This window comes from Megascapheus bottae, chromosome 27, assembly GCF_031878675.1.
Source record: "Megascapheus bottae isolate mThoBot1 chromosome 27, mThoBot2.hap1, whole genome shotgun sequence".
Lineage (NCBI taxonomy): Eukaryota > Metazoa > Chordata > Mammalia > Rodentia > Geomyidae > Megascapheus > Megascapheus bottae.
Window position 1 is genome coordinate 16086805 of NC_143535.1, and position 13576 is coordinate 16100380.

The 13576-nt window shown below is 39.1% G+C and overlaps 1 pseudogene; it reads right to left on the minus strand.

Moving 5' to 3' along the window:
• Positions 1–9973: 9973 nt before the first annotated feature.
• LOC150045710 (heterogeneous nuclear ribonucleoprotein A3 pseudogene) lies at positions 9974–11127 on the minus strand (annotated as a pseudogene).
• Positions 11128–13576: the final 2449 nt, after the last annotated feature.

Sequence of the window (13576 nt, forward strand, 5' to 3'; positions counted from 1 at the left end):
GGGCTTCTGCAGAATGCTGCATTCACAGTGATTTAAAGGCAGCAGTTAATAGCAGTTTTTCGGCTAGATGCTCAGGCATGAAGGTCAGAGAAAGCAAAACCCCTGGCTATAGCCTTTATTTATCCAAGCTTATTTGGAGTTAGAGGGTAACCCTTGACAGGAAAAGGATGGAGGTGAATACTTTGAGTTTTTTCTTTCTTTTTTCCTCTCCCCCACTGCAATGGGGTCCCCTTGCTCAGACATAAATGTGGCCAACTGAAAGTGCTTCTGGTGAACCTCAGAAGAAGCTACCGACTTCAGAGCCAGCATCTTAAATCCTGTCGGATAGCTGGGGTGTGCTGTGATGGAGAAAGAGTATGAACCACAGAGGGATAGAAGATAGATAGGGTGGGACTTATATTCCATGTCAGAAACTCAGGCAGTGTGATGTGTAGACTTTTATCAAATATTCATCCTCAGTAGTGGTGGTTACATACTTGGTTATTTCGGAGAAAATGTGCTCACTGAAGTCACTTGTGAAACCTATTATGTGTTCATGGTCACACATAGATACCACGGCTTTACAAACACATGCAGTCATGGCTGCTGATCTGGTAGTGTAGGCAATTCACTGTGTGTGTGTGTGTGTGTGTGTGTGTGCCAGTCCTGGGGCCTACATTCAGGGGCCTGTATTCTTCCCCTTCACGTTTTCATTCAAAGGCTCTGCCACTTGAGCCACAGTTCCACTCCTGACATGTTAGTGGTTAATGGGAGAAAAGAGACCCATGGACTTTTCCTGCCTGGAAAAGTCCACAATCCTCAGATCTCAGCCTCCTGAGTAGCTAGGATTATAGGCATGTGCCACTATGGAATTTGTATCACCAAGGCTAACACTACTGCTACTCCAGTGTAAGGCCCAGGCAAGCATGATGTGGAAATGTGAACTGTGTTGAACATGGCATCAGATCAAAAGAGAAGAGTCAGAGTAGGGTGAACAGATTGGAGTATTGCATGTCTTTGAGAAAAGGTGAAAGCAGTGCAAGGCAGAAGGAGAAATAGAAATTCTGGAAAAAGGAAAAGAAAGTATTTCTCCCTTCCTTCCTTCCTTCCTTCCTTCCTTCCTTCCTTCCTTCCTTCCTTCCTTCCTTCCTTCCTTTCTCTTTCTTTCTTTCTTTCTTTCTTTCTTTCTTTCTTTCTTTCTTTCTTTCCTTTTTCCTTTCTTCATTCTTTTTTTTTTGCCATTCCTGGGGCCTGAACTCGGGCCTGGGCACTATCCTTGGATGCTTTTTGCTCAAGACTAGCACTCTACAACTTGAGCCACAGCATCACTTCCAGCTTTTTCTGTGTATGTCATACCAAGGAATCAAACCCAAGGCTTCATACTTGCTAGGTGAGTGTGCTCTACCACTAGGCCATCCTCCCGGCCTGAAAGCATTTCTCTGCCTGGATTTGGCATATCAACATTGAAGTGGAAAAGAACTAAGGGGAAGGAACCATAGGATTCTCAGACCAAAAGGTCTGCGTCTACCCCTGGGCTGAATACATGCCTTTTAGTACCTTCATTGGGAATGATGCTGTGTGTCTGTCATTCCTCCAACACATTTAGCACTCCTTCCCCCCAAACCCCCCCACAGCCTCTGCTTAGAGAAGGATAAAAGAGATCCTAGTCCAAGGGGAGTCTGTCCTTCAAAAATACCTGGTGACAAGCAATCGTGGAGGATGGCCACAGGGAAATGGCAGAGATGATTGAATTATTCTGATTTGCCCTCTCATGTTAATCGAGTCCCTTCACAAAGGCATTCAGGGGGGAACGTATCTTCTTATGTCTCCCCATTTATGAGTGTACTTTTTTTTGAGATTTTATTCTACATTCCTTATGAATCCTTAAAGGAATTCTCTGGAGATAGGATCATTTTCTGCAAGGGTGAGGCATTGTGTTCTCTAAGCACTGGGTTGGATGGGAGCAAATTCTTTCCTACTCTGAGAAAGAAAATGTTTCCAGTCTTTCATGGCTTCTATGAAAAGGAAGATTCCTTTTTCTCTTCTTGATCTGTGTCTCTTTTTGCCCGCGAAGGTTGTTACTTCTTGGAAATCTGAGAAGGTTGTTACTCCTTGGAAATCTCTGCATAAAACTTACTTGGGGTGGAGGAAATTTCAGATCTGCTATGAATTTGAATCTGTGCCAATTCTTTGTATGACCAGAATCCATTCCATATTCAAGGTTGGGGATTTGCAGGGGTTGCTGGGGCAGCTGTTGTTGACAGCCAACCTCCTTGTCAGCATTCTGTAAATTATGGATAAAACACACTATGTTGGTATGCCATCTAAATACCTTGTATCTGTTAAGGTCTGACCTTGTTTTCAGCCTTGGTCAATGAAGGAAAAGGCTGATTTTCACCAAAAGACTTCTTGAGTTTTCCGTAGGTAGAGATTTGAGCCTCAACTACAATTTAGCTTTCTTGTTGGTTCATTTGATGTTTCTGATTTTCTAAACAATATCTCCTCCTATATTTCTCTGGGACATTTGTTGTTTTGTCAGTCTTGGGGCTTTAACTCAGGACCTTGGTTTCTAAGTATGTATATCTCAGTTCAAGTCAATGATTTGCACAAAATCTCAATGTGCCATTCCTTTTATTTACCTTGATTAGTTGTATTACTGCCACTGTCCAGGGAAGGCAATGATGGAGAATGAAGAATATCAGGAAAGGGGGAGCCTGGATGATTCCTGCTCTCTTGCTTACTACCCAGCTGGTGCTCTGAGCAAGGTGAATATTATCCTTTGAATCTCAATGTCCGTATTTCCAATGAATCATAATAATAGCAACTTTACTGAGACTTTGAGCCACTAAAATGGAAAAATGCATGCAACAAGCGTGTTTTCCCCCCTTGTAAAAGCATTGCACAATTATTAATTCCTCTCTTCTTACTGTGATGAATGATAAAAGCCAAAGGGCAAACAATCTAGAAAGTCATCTACCTTCATAGCAAATCTTTGATGGAATAAATACTTTCTTTTGTGCATTCTTAAGGTTTTTCTTACTTCTGAGTACTTCAAGAAATGTTATCATTCCTCAAAATTACTTTTAGGTCATTAACCTATCTTACAGAACAACTCAAAGTTATTATTTGATTATTACATTACTAGTGGCCATTTACGTGTGTGTGTGCCATTCCTACCTTCAATCTATTACAACAGCTACTTTACAGCCCTTCTAGTGCCTCATAATATGTTTTTCTCATTCAAATGTTTAATGCATGTTTCTCATGGGTTGCTTAATGAACATTGTCCACCATTACGTTAGACTTTACATTCTGTGCTTTATTATTTATTTGTTTTTGTGTGTGCTGGTACAGGGTCTTGATCACGGTGCCAGGGCAGTGTCCCTTAGGGTTTTGTTGTTGTTGTTATTGTTGTTTGTTTGTTTTTGTTTTTGCTGAAGGCTGTTGTGCTTATACTTGAGCCACAGCTCCACTTGATTCATTGATTCTTTTTGAGGATTCATCGGACATAAGAGTCTCTCAGATTTTCCTACCTGGTCTGGCTTTGAACCACAATCCTCAGATCTCAGCTTTCTGAGTAGCTAAGACTTATACAGGTATGAGTCACCAGTGTCCAGCTGTTGTGTGCTGTATAAAAGGCAGCTCTTCTGTATTCCTATGCAGTCAAGCCATGAATCTGCTATTTGCTCCCTCTGAGAGTTCACACGGTGGAGACAGACTTGGTGCCTGCTTTTCTGCAACTCTACAGATCCTGGAGTCTGAATTCCCTGCCTCCGCATCTTTAAGGAAGCTCCTTTAGAGCTTGTGCCAAAGGACTGTCAGTGTATCTGGGCACCCTCCCAAATCTTAAACACAACTGGAAAAACATAGGCTCTTCTGGGGATTCAATTGACTAGATGGCATTAAGCAAACTGTTTGGGAGTTGATGGCTAAATGAGACCTCCAGGATTCATCCCAGGCATTAGAGAGTGAAAAAAAGTTCAGAAAGCAAACAGCTTAGACACTAACCCAGTTTTTTTTTCTTGTGGGGTTATCTAAGCTCCATTTTCAAAAGAATTACCAAGAGGGCTTTTAAAATACTGATTCATAGGTTTAGCTCTAGATCTGCTGAATTAAATTTCTGTATTTAACAAAAACATTTTTATATGTTTATGTCTATACACATAGATACATCTATATCTATATCTATATGTGTGGATAACAAGAAAGATGATAATGTGTATTCACTACAAAGAAATGCTAAGTGTGGTAGACAATAGATATGCATTGTGTGTATTTATCAAAACATCACAGTGATCCCGGGCACGGTGGCTCACTCCTGCAATTCTAGCTCCTCAGAAGGTTGAGTTCTGAGGATGGTGGTTTGAAGTCAGCCTGAATAGGAAAGTCTATGAGACTATATTTGTAATTATCCACTAAAAAGCAAGAAGTACAACTGTGGCTCAAGTGGTAGAATGCTAGATTTCAGCCAATAAAAGTCCAAAGGCAGTGCCTGGATTTTGAATTCAAGCCCTAAGACAAGCACGTACATACATACATGCATACATATATACACACATGAAAATCACATTATGATATACCAACAATTGTGCATTACTATTGCATGTTAATTAAAACCAAAATACAATTTGACAAGACAGGCAAAACTATAAACTCTAACAATTTCCTTCAGAAGATTTTGGGTCAGCCAATGTAGTCCATTAAAGATAAAAATCACTCTGTTTTTCTGTATTTATTTTTAACTAGAAGTGTAAATGCACCCTTGTCCTGAATAGTTCTTCCTTCCAGATATACACTATGCCTTAATTTAGTGAAAAACTATGTGATTTTGCACAGCCTAGGACTTCTTTGTTGACTGCCTTTTTGATTTCTACCTGGTATGCTCATCTATTTTCATATTAGGTCTTCACTCATCTCAAAATCTTATTTGAATCTCTTACTTGATGCCCTAGAGAAAAAAAGAGAAATGACTCTATCATACTTTCATTAGAATTTCTCTTAATTTATGTACTTCTCAAATATTTGTGATTATTTATATGCCTTTTTTTCCTTACTAAGTAGGCAGACCTTCAAATACAAAGAAGGCCTTATCTTCATTTTTCCATCTCCTCCAGTGTCTAACACAATGGTTAGTTCCAATATTTATCATTTAGGCAGATAAAATGATGAGTACATTCTTGAGTGAATATTTAGAAAATGATTATTTTTCCAGAAGGAAAGAGCTCCAATAAAAATTGTGGGCTCATATTTATACTGTGCTTTCAAGGTCTGATTGTGCCTGTCTTTCCACACCCACACATGGGCTGAGCACCAAACTGTAGGCAAAGAGAATTGCAGGGTCAATAGAAGTTATGCCAATCCAAAATCAGAAATTTTGCCTTCTGTCTGTGAGCCAGTGCTGGTTACCTGGGGAACCAGATTTATCTGCGTCTCCTCAATACAGTACATCTCAATGAGGGTCCTTTTAATAACCAATTGATGTGTAATTGCCTGTATAAATTATGTATCTCTTGTCCAACTCCTGCATACCAAGTGAATTATGGAGAAAATCTCCTCTCAGGACTATTATGCAGCAGCTATGATGCGATTGTATGGTCCTTCAGAGAGTTTTAAAGGGATCCAAAGCCTTTTCAGGTACTTTTCAAAGGGCAGATAGGAAAGAAAAAAATAGAATCCGCTAACTAACATAACAGAGAAGGAGAAAATACAGAAATATTGAATTTTTGCCCTACAAAGGTCTGGGAGGTCAAACCCCTAACTAATGATTTAATTATCGGAATAAAAGATACATGAAAGCATGTCTGGCCTCCACTTGAGGTTAGTTGAGGTGGTGAGTGGTAGAAGCAAGTAGTTAGACAAACCGGAGATCAATGGTATGACCCAGGAAGAGATTCAGTCTTTGGGGCTTTCATTTTGCCATTCTTTTCCCCCTCTCCCCCTTTCTTCCTTTCCTTCCTTCTTGTCCGCCTACCTGCCTTCCTGCTTGACTGCCTAACATTTCTTTCTCTTTGCTCCCTCCCTCCCTTCTGTATACACCAGGCTGGCCTTGAACTCATGATCCTCCTACCTCAGTCTCCCAAATCCTGGGATTAAAAGTTCCCTTTTATTGTGGAGAAAAGTACAAGTAAAAAAAAAAGTTCTGTCTTGCTGGGAAAATTGACCCTCCCTCCATATTTGACATGGTTGTCACCATTTGGGGGGAGAAGCTGATGTGATGATCAATCAGAGACCCTGACCTACAGCAGAATAAGCACAACTAGACATCAAACTACAGGGATAATTGAGATGGAAATGGCTTACCTTTCTTCTGAAAAACAGAGGTACCCTGACAATAAACACCTGCCCTCCATGCCAGATCTTTTATCTCCACACTTCCAGGTTAACTGCCTATAGATAAAAGATAAAAGGGTGGCTGTGCGTAGCTGGAGCTTGGTGGTACAGTTAGTAGAGAGTAATCCACACTCAGGAAGTAACTCTAAACAAAACTCATTCACTTGCCAAGCTGGATTTGTCTTAATCATCTTTTGGGCTTCATCTCACTTTGGTCACAGACATTTCTTTTACATTATTTTTTTTTACCTTTCTGCAGGAGATTTACATTCCATAAAAGGCCTCGTGTTGGGAGGCCATGATTGTGAAATGAAAAAAATACTCTAATGGGTATATTATTTTGAAAATGGCATCCCTTTTCTACTTGCAATCACTCATTCTTCTGCCATGATGATTAAGTCATGAAGTGAGAGTTGCCTCTTGAGCAAGAATGTGGGACATCAAAGTCCCTCCAAGGGCTAGCAAGCCCTTCTAGATTCAGAGGAGGAGCTGAGTGACAGCAGAACCTGAGTTTGGGAAATGTGAGGGTCAGTATAGGGGAAAAACATGGAGAGGTGGAGTCAGGTGGTTTGAGAGCAAGGATGAGCATGAGAGAATAAATATTCTCTTGGTGTCCCATCTGGAAGAGGGCCACATGGTCGAGCATCATCTCCTGCCAACCCTGTTCACCAGCAGAATAGCAACAGAAATGTAAGTCCTGGAGCTCGGGTTTCATGGATGAGTAGAAGAGCATTTAACACCCCGATGGGGGTATTTTGTAGAGTCATTGAAAACAGGTCCAGATCCTTGCACAATGTAAACCCCCGGCAATTCCTGAGTATTGCTATGATTACTCAGGCCATTGTTTCTTAAGACTTTTGAGAACTCTCTAGAGACCATCAGCTCTTCCCTGGTCCAGAGGGTAAGAAGTTGAAGTTCTCAGGGAGTCAGTTTCGTCTTAGACATCTCCAAGAAACAGAAGTAGAAGCATCTCCAGACATAATGTTCAGAATGAATTCCTAGTATTGGAAATGATTTGGAAAAATGTGTTTTCTTTTGTAGGTGGGGGAGGAGCTCATAGATATCCCTATGAGCATCACCTCCAAAGCTACTTGGCAAGGTGACATCTGCAGAAAGGGATGTTACTGACCATAAGCCACATGAACAAACCAACAGTACGAGGCAGGCAGTCTACTCAGGTTTTATCCCTCTCATGACAACTGCTCTTTGATATGACTGATCAGAACTTAGGTTCACAGTCTTGTGAAATTGGCTCCTGGTTAAACTTGCTCCTGGGTTAAATGTTTATCTGAGCCATCAGCTAAATTCAGGACCCTGAGTCCAAACAAGCACTTGCTCCCACAATCTCTTTAAGATAAAAGTTTAACTCCTGCACTAGGAGTCAGGTAAAGTAGATCAGAGGTGCAAGAACCCAGCCACACCCTGGCTGTGATGCTGTGGGAAATCCTCAGCCAGGCCTGAGAGGAGCTAGCACGTCCTGAAGGCCCCTTTCACACAGTACCGCCAACAGAGGAAGGAGCATCATTCATTTTTTCCCCTACATGATGTCTTGCTTTGTTTGAAACAATGTTGAAATAATTTTCTCACGTACTTTCTACTCTTTTTAAACAGAGCTCTCTAATGCAAGATACCAAGAATTAGCAACAGGGATAATTTTCGATGTCATGTTTCAATACATTAATAATCTAATTTTATACCTAGTTAAATTGAAAGCAAACTGAATTCACTTTCGCCTTAATTACAGTCATTCTAACTCCCAGATAGTCATGGTTTATCCTAATTATCAAGCATTTTAATATGAATACATAGATAATATCATTGGTGTTCCTATTCTTTCACACCTGGGGTTAAATGTGTTTTTCATCTGAAATGGTCCCAACATAATAAGCACTATCTAAAGAATTATCTTCAAAGTGATGGGATGTTTTTTTTTAGACCTTTTGTTTCCTTGGTAACTCACTTACACTTTGGCATTCAACCTCAGGACTTTTTGCATGGCTACCCTAAAATTGTAAAGTGAGTCCAAGTATCAGGGTAAGAGTTACCTAAGAGGTTGGTAAAGTCCCCATGAAACTGAATGAAAACCAGAGTCAAACAGGTTGATAAATCACTAAGAAAGATGAGGGCACTAATCAAGGACTTCTTTGCTCTGTTTTCCTTGTATCCTAAGACCTTTAAGGACTGAAGCAGAATTCTAGTATCACAGAACTCTAGTTGGAATCTTTTTTTCTTTAGCTCTGCTACCATCTGAATAGGTGCTTAGGATACAAAGAAGATAAGTGAATGCATTCTACTTATAGAGTTCTTGCATGGGCAACCCCGTTTCTCATGGATATCTTTTCAAAAAGGTATTATCAGGCACTGATGGCTCATGCCACCACTCATTCTAGCTACATAGGAAATTGAGATCTAAAGATAGCAGTTTGAAGGCAGTTTTGGCAGGATGGTCTGTGAGACTCCTCAACCAGCAACATGCAGGAAGTAGAGATGTTGCTCAAATGGTAGAGCCCTACGGGGAAAGCACCCTGGTCTTGAGTTCAACTCCCTTCAAAAACAAAACAAAGGTATTAGTAGTCCCATTTTGTTTGACAAAGAAACTACAAATCCATGAATATTAACATAAATTTCCTGAAATTGCATATCTGAGTTGCCATAAAGAATTTAATCCTGAAAACTCTCCCTTTCCTTGGTTTTCAGCATTTTCTGTCTTCGTAAAACATCCTTCCTTGTGGAAAAAAATCATTCTCATTGGGGTCTCTGCTGGCTTCTGAATAGAAAGGGCCATCAGACCTTGAGAGGGAATGAGTTACATGTCTTAGAGCAGAGTTAGCAAACTTTCTGTTGAAGACCAAGAAACAAGTATTGTAGACTTATGGACTTAATTGCCTCTGTCACAACCACCCAAGTCTGCCAGTATAAAGAAAATAAGCATAGCTGAAAGGTTAGGTTGGGTTACAAGAACATTCTCTTGGTAGACCCTGGCATTTGAACCCAAGTAATATTTTTTGCTAGTCCTGGGCTGTGAACTCAGGCCCTGAGCACTGCCCTTGGACTTTAAGGCTAGAGATCTACCACTTGAGCCAGAGAACCACTTCTTACCTTTTCTATATATGTATATGTGGTACTGAGGAATTGAACCCCAGACCCTTGTGCATGCTAGGCAAGCACTCTACCACTAAGACAAACTCCCAGCTTCCCAAGTAATTTTTTTGTCAGTTGTGGGGCTTGAATTCTGGTCTTGGGCATTGTCCCTGAACTCTTCAGCTCAAGGCTACAGTCCTACCCCTTAAGCCACAGCGCTGCTTTCCCCCCTCAAGTAATTTTTTTGAACAATTAAAAATTCCTTATTTTTTTATTCCTGGTACCACTACCATAATTTACAGGGCAATTTACCTGATGTAATGAAAAGAAAAAGACAAAGCTATAACAGATAAAAGACCTCAGGAATGTACATCTAATTGGCACTACGTTGCATTAATCAATAGCTGCACGTTTTGCAAACTGTGGCTAGGACAGTACTGAACAAGAAGGGTTTCCTGTTTAAGCTGCAGTAACTTTTCTGACTATGGATCATTGTTCCTTCTGTGGCAGATTTTTACAGTACCTCTAATGCATTTGGGACGACTGTCTCTAAGTAACCTTTCCTGACAACTCCTCACTCTCTCTCCTGCTAAGAACTGTAGCCCTTTTTCTGTTGTTTTTAAAACCTTCTGTTACCATATCCACCACTTCCACCACCAGATCCATAACCACCACCATCTGGACTACCAGAGCTTCTTCCACCCAAAACTGCCGCCTTTCATTAGTCCATAATTTGATTGCTGTTGCCCATTGTAATTTCCAAAATCATTATAGTTTCCACCACCACCGTAGTTACCACCACCAAAATTTCCTCCCTCATTATAACCATCATATCCTCCTCCTCCAGCACCACATCCACCATCTTGGTTTCCATAACCTGGTCCACCTCCACCATAGCCGCCCCTACTACTATAATCAGGACCACTGCCATAGTTACCACCATCACCTCCAAATCCATTGTATCCGCCATGACCTCCTCCATAGCTTCCTCTGCTGCCACCACCCCCACCACCATAGCCTCCTCTTCCACCAAAGTTTCCACCACATCCAAAATTACCTCCTCCACCTCCAAAGTTTCCTCCACAACCCATAAAGTTGCCAGATCCACCTCTACAACCTCTATGTGATCCAGCAGATTGCATCTCTTGTTTAGAAAGAGTCTTTTCCACTTCACAATTATGCCCATTAACAGTGTGGCATTTCTGAACAACAATTTTATCAACGGTATCATGATCATCAAAAGTTACAAAAGCAAATCCTCTCTTCTTTCCACTCTGCCTGTCTTCCATAACTTCTATGGTTTTAATCTTGCCATATTTTTCAAAGTAGTCTCTCAAATTATATTCTTCTGTATCTTCTTTAAGACCACCAACAAAAATTTTCTTCACTGTTAGATGGGCTTCTGGCTTCACAGAATCCTCTCTAGAAACTGCTCTCTTTGGTTCTAAAACACGCCCATCAACCTTGTGGGGTCTAGCACACATGGCTGCATCAACCTCTTCAACACAAGAGTAAGTCACAAAACTGAACAAAACCCTGGAACGTTTTGTCTGAGGATCTCTCCATTACCACACAATCTGTGAGTGTGCCCCATTTCTCAAAATGTTCTCTTAAACTGTCACCTGTAGTTTCAAAGCTCAGACCACCAATAAACAGCTTCCGCAGAGAACAGACTCGCCTCTTCCAACTCGAGTTCAATATGGGACCGAGAGTCCTCAAGTAATTATTACATATCATATATTACTAGTTTTCCATGCTTCTCCCCTATTTTTAAATATAGAACTTGTTCTTGGTTTACTGCATTTTACTTAGTGGGTAGTGGCCAAGATTTGGCCCACAGACTTCGATTTTCTGATCCCAGGTGACAGAATCAAATATTTTACTCTCTATCATGACAATTAATAATTTTTAAGTGTCTAGTTACATATCACAGACAATCATGTACACTTGATCATTTTTATGTTAGGATCTCTGAATTTTAATTAAGAAACTCCTAATAGAAAAATATGTACATAATGTATATTAACGTTGCAACAATTTCAAAATGAAAAATTATTGGCTGGGCATGCAGCTCAGAGGTAGAGCATTTTCCATGTATTTGCGAGTGGCCTGGATTTCATCTTGCATACCGTAAACAAAAACTATGGATAAGTGGACAGCCAACACCAACTTAAAGAGAAAAATTGTGAATACATCTATAGACTCTGATCTTTGCCCCACAGAGGCAACATGTTTCTCTTCAAGTATTTTGTCTTTTAGAGTATAACAAATGTGCCCCAAAAGAAAATGCATGCAAAATTTAATACATCATTGCCTATGCTAAATTCTTAACCATATGAGTGAATAACCAAAACTATGCCTATTTCTGATTCTCCATGAACTCAGTACCATTCTCTTGTATTAGTGTGATAATTGTGATAATTATTTCAGTTTTGTTTAGAGTTCTATTCCTCCTATGAATGTACCCCATAAGAAGTTATTTCCTTATGGCTTGCTTTTACAAAACACATGATTGGAATTCTGTTTAATGTTTTTTTTTTGTTGTTTGTATGGGGTTTTTTTTGTTTGTTTTTTGTTTTTGTTTTTTTAAGTTGGCTTCTTTCATGGACTCCTAAGATATTTTAGCTTGTGGCTGTTTGGTGGTATCTGACCATGTGTTTTAACGGTATTTAATTTTCATCTATTTCCACACCATTAGCAGATCAACATTCATTTCCCTCAGCCTTGTGAGTTTTCCCTTAGAGTTTTCATTCCCACTTTGTTGAGCATTTTAATTATGAATTAAGTGTTGGATTTTATTTTTACACATTACTTTTCTGTATCTCTTGAGATGACTACATAGCTTTTGTTCATTATTCCATTGCTATATTAATTGCTTTACTTTATTTTTGGATGTTCAACCAACCTTGCATCTTTGGGGAAAAAGTCTCACTGGGTTAGGTTGAATAAGATTTGTGATATGTTGCTGAATTCAGGTTGCTACTATTTTGTTGAATATTATTTGGGAATCTTCTTAAGGGACAGAAGATTGTGATTTCCTTTGATATCTCATTACTTTATTTCTATTTTTGTTTTTATTTTTGTCCAGTCCTGGTACCTGGACTCAGGGCTTGGGCATTGTCCTTGAGTTTCTATCACTTCAACCATAGTGCCCATTCTGTTTTTGTTGTTGTTTATTTGTTTTGTTTTGTTTTTGTTTTTGTTTATTTGTATTTTGAGTAGTTGATTTGGAGGTAAGAGCCTCAGGGACTTTTCTACCAGGGCTGGCTTGGCACCAGACCTCAGATCTCAGACTCCCAAATAGCTAGGATTATAGATGTCAACCAGTGGTGCCAGTCTCTTTGTCTGATTTTTGTATCAGGCTTCAGTGGGTGATTTGGGAAGAGTTCCTTACTGTTCTAAATTTTAGAAATGTGTTAGAAGAATCAGTTATAATTTAGAATGTGTGGTGGAATTAATCTGTGATACCTTATGGGTCTTTCTGTATTTTTCTATAAAATTTTGAAATTGACAGATCTTCTTACCTATGATAGACAATTTAGGATTCCAGATATTTCTTGAGTAATTTTTAGGAATTATTTACCATGGTAATTATTTATTTTATACTAGGTAATTTGTGACTTGTAGTTGTTAATAGCACACAAATATGAATAGATGTATCATTCTGGGTTTGTTAGTGATGATCCTTCATTCCTGAATTAAAAAAAATAATTATTTAACCTCTTTTCCTTTGTTAGTCAAGATAACATTTGCTAATTTGTGTTTTGATCTTTTAAAAGAATCAACTTCAGATTTTATTGTCTATTGTCTGTTGTATTTATTTCCACTCTAGTTTTTGTTTTCTTCCTACATTTTGCATTATATATATTCATGTTCATTCAGATATATACAGATATCTCATTTTATTTTATAAATAAACTTCCATTTTCTTCATTCATCAGTTGATGGATATTATATTTCTACTTTTAGAGTATCTTCCATGTTGTTTTCCATAATAGATACGCTTATTTGAAAAAATATAGTTTGCCAAATGTTAAGATTCTTTGTTGACAGGTTTATACTATAACTATTTTGAATATATCAACTCACTACATTCTGTACTGATTTTTTCATGATAAGTTAGTTGTGAAACCTTATTGGAGTCATTTGTATAATAGAATGAGTCATTTTTTTTCTTATAGCATTC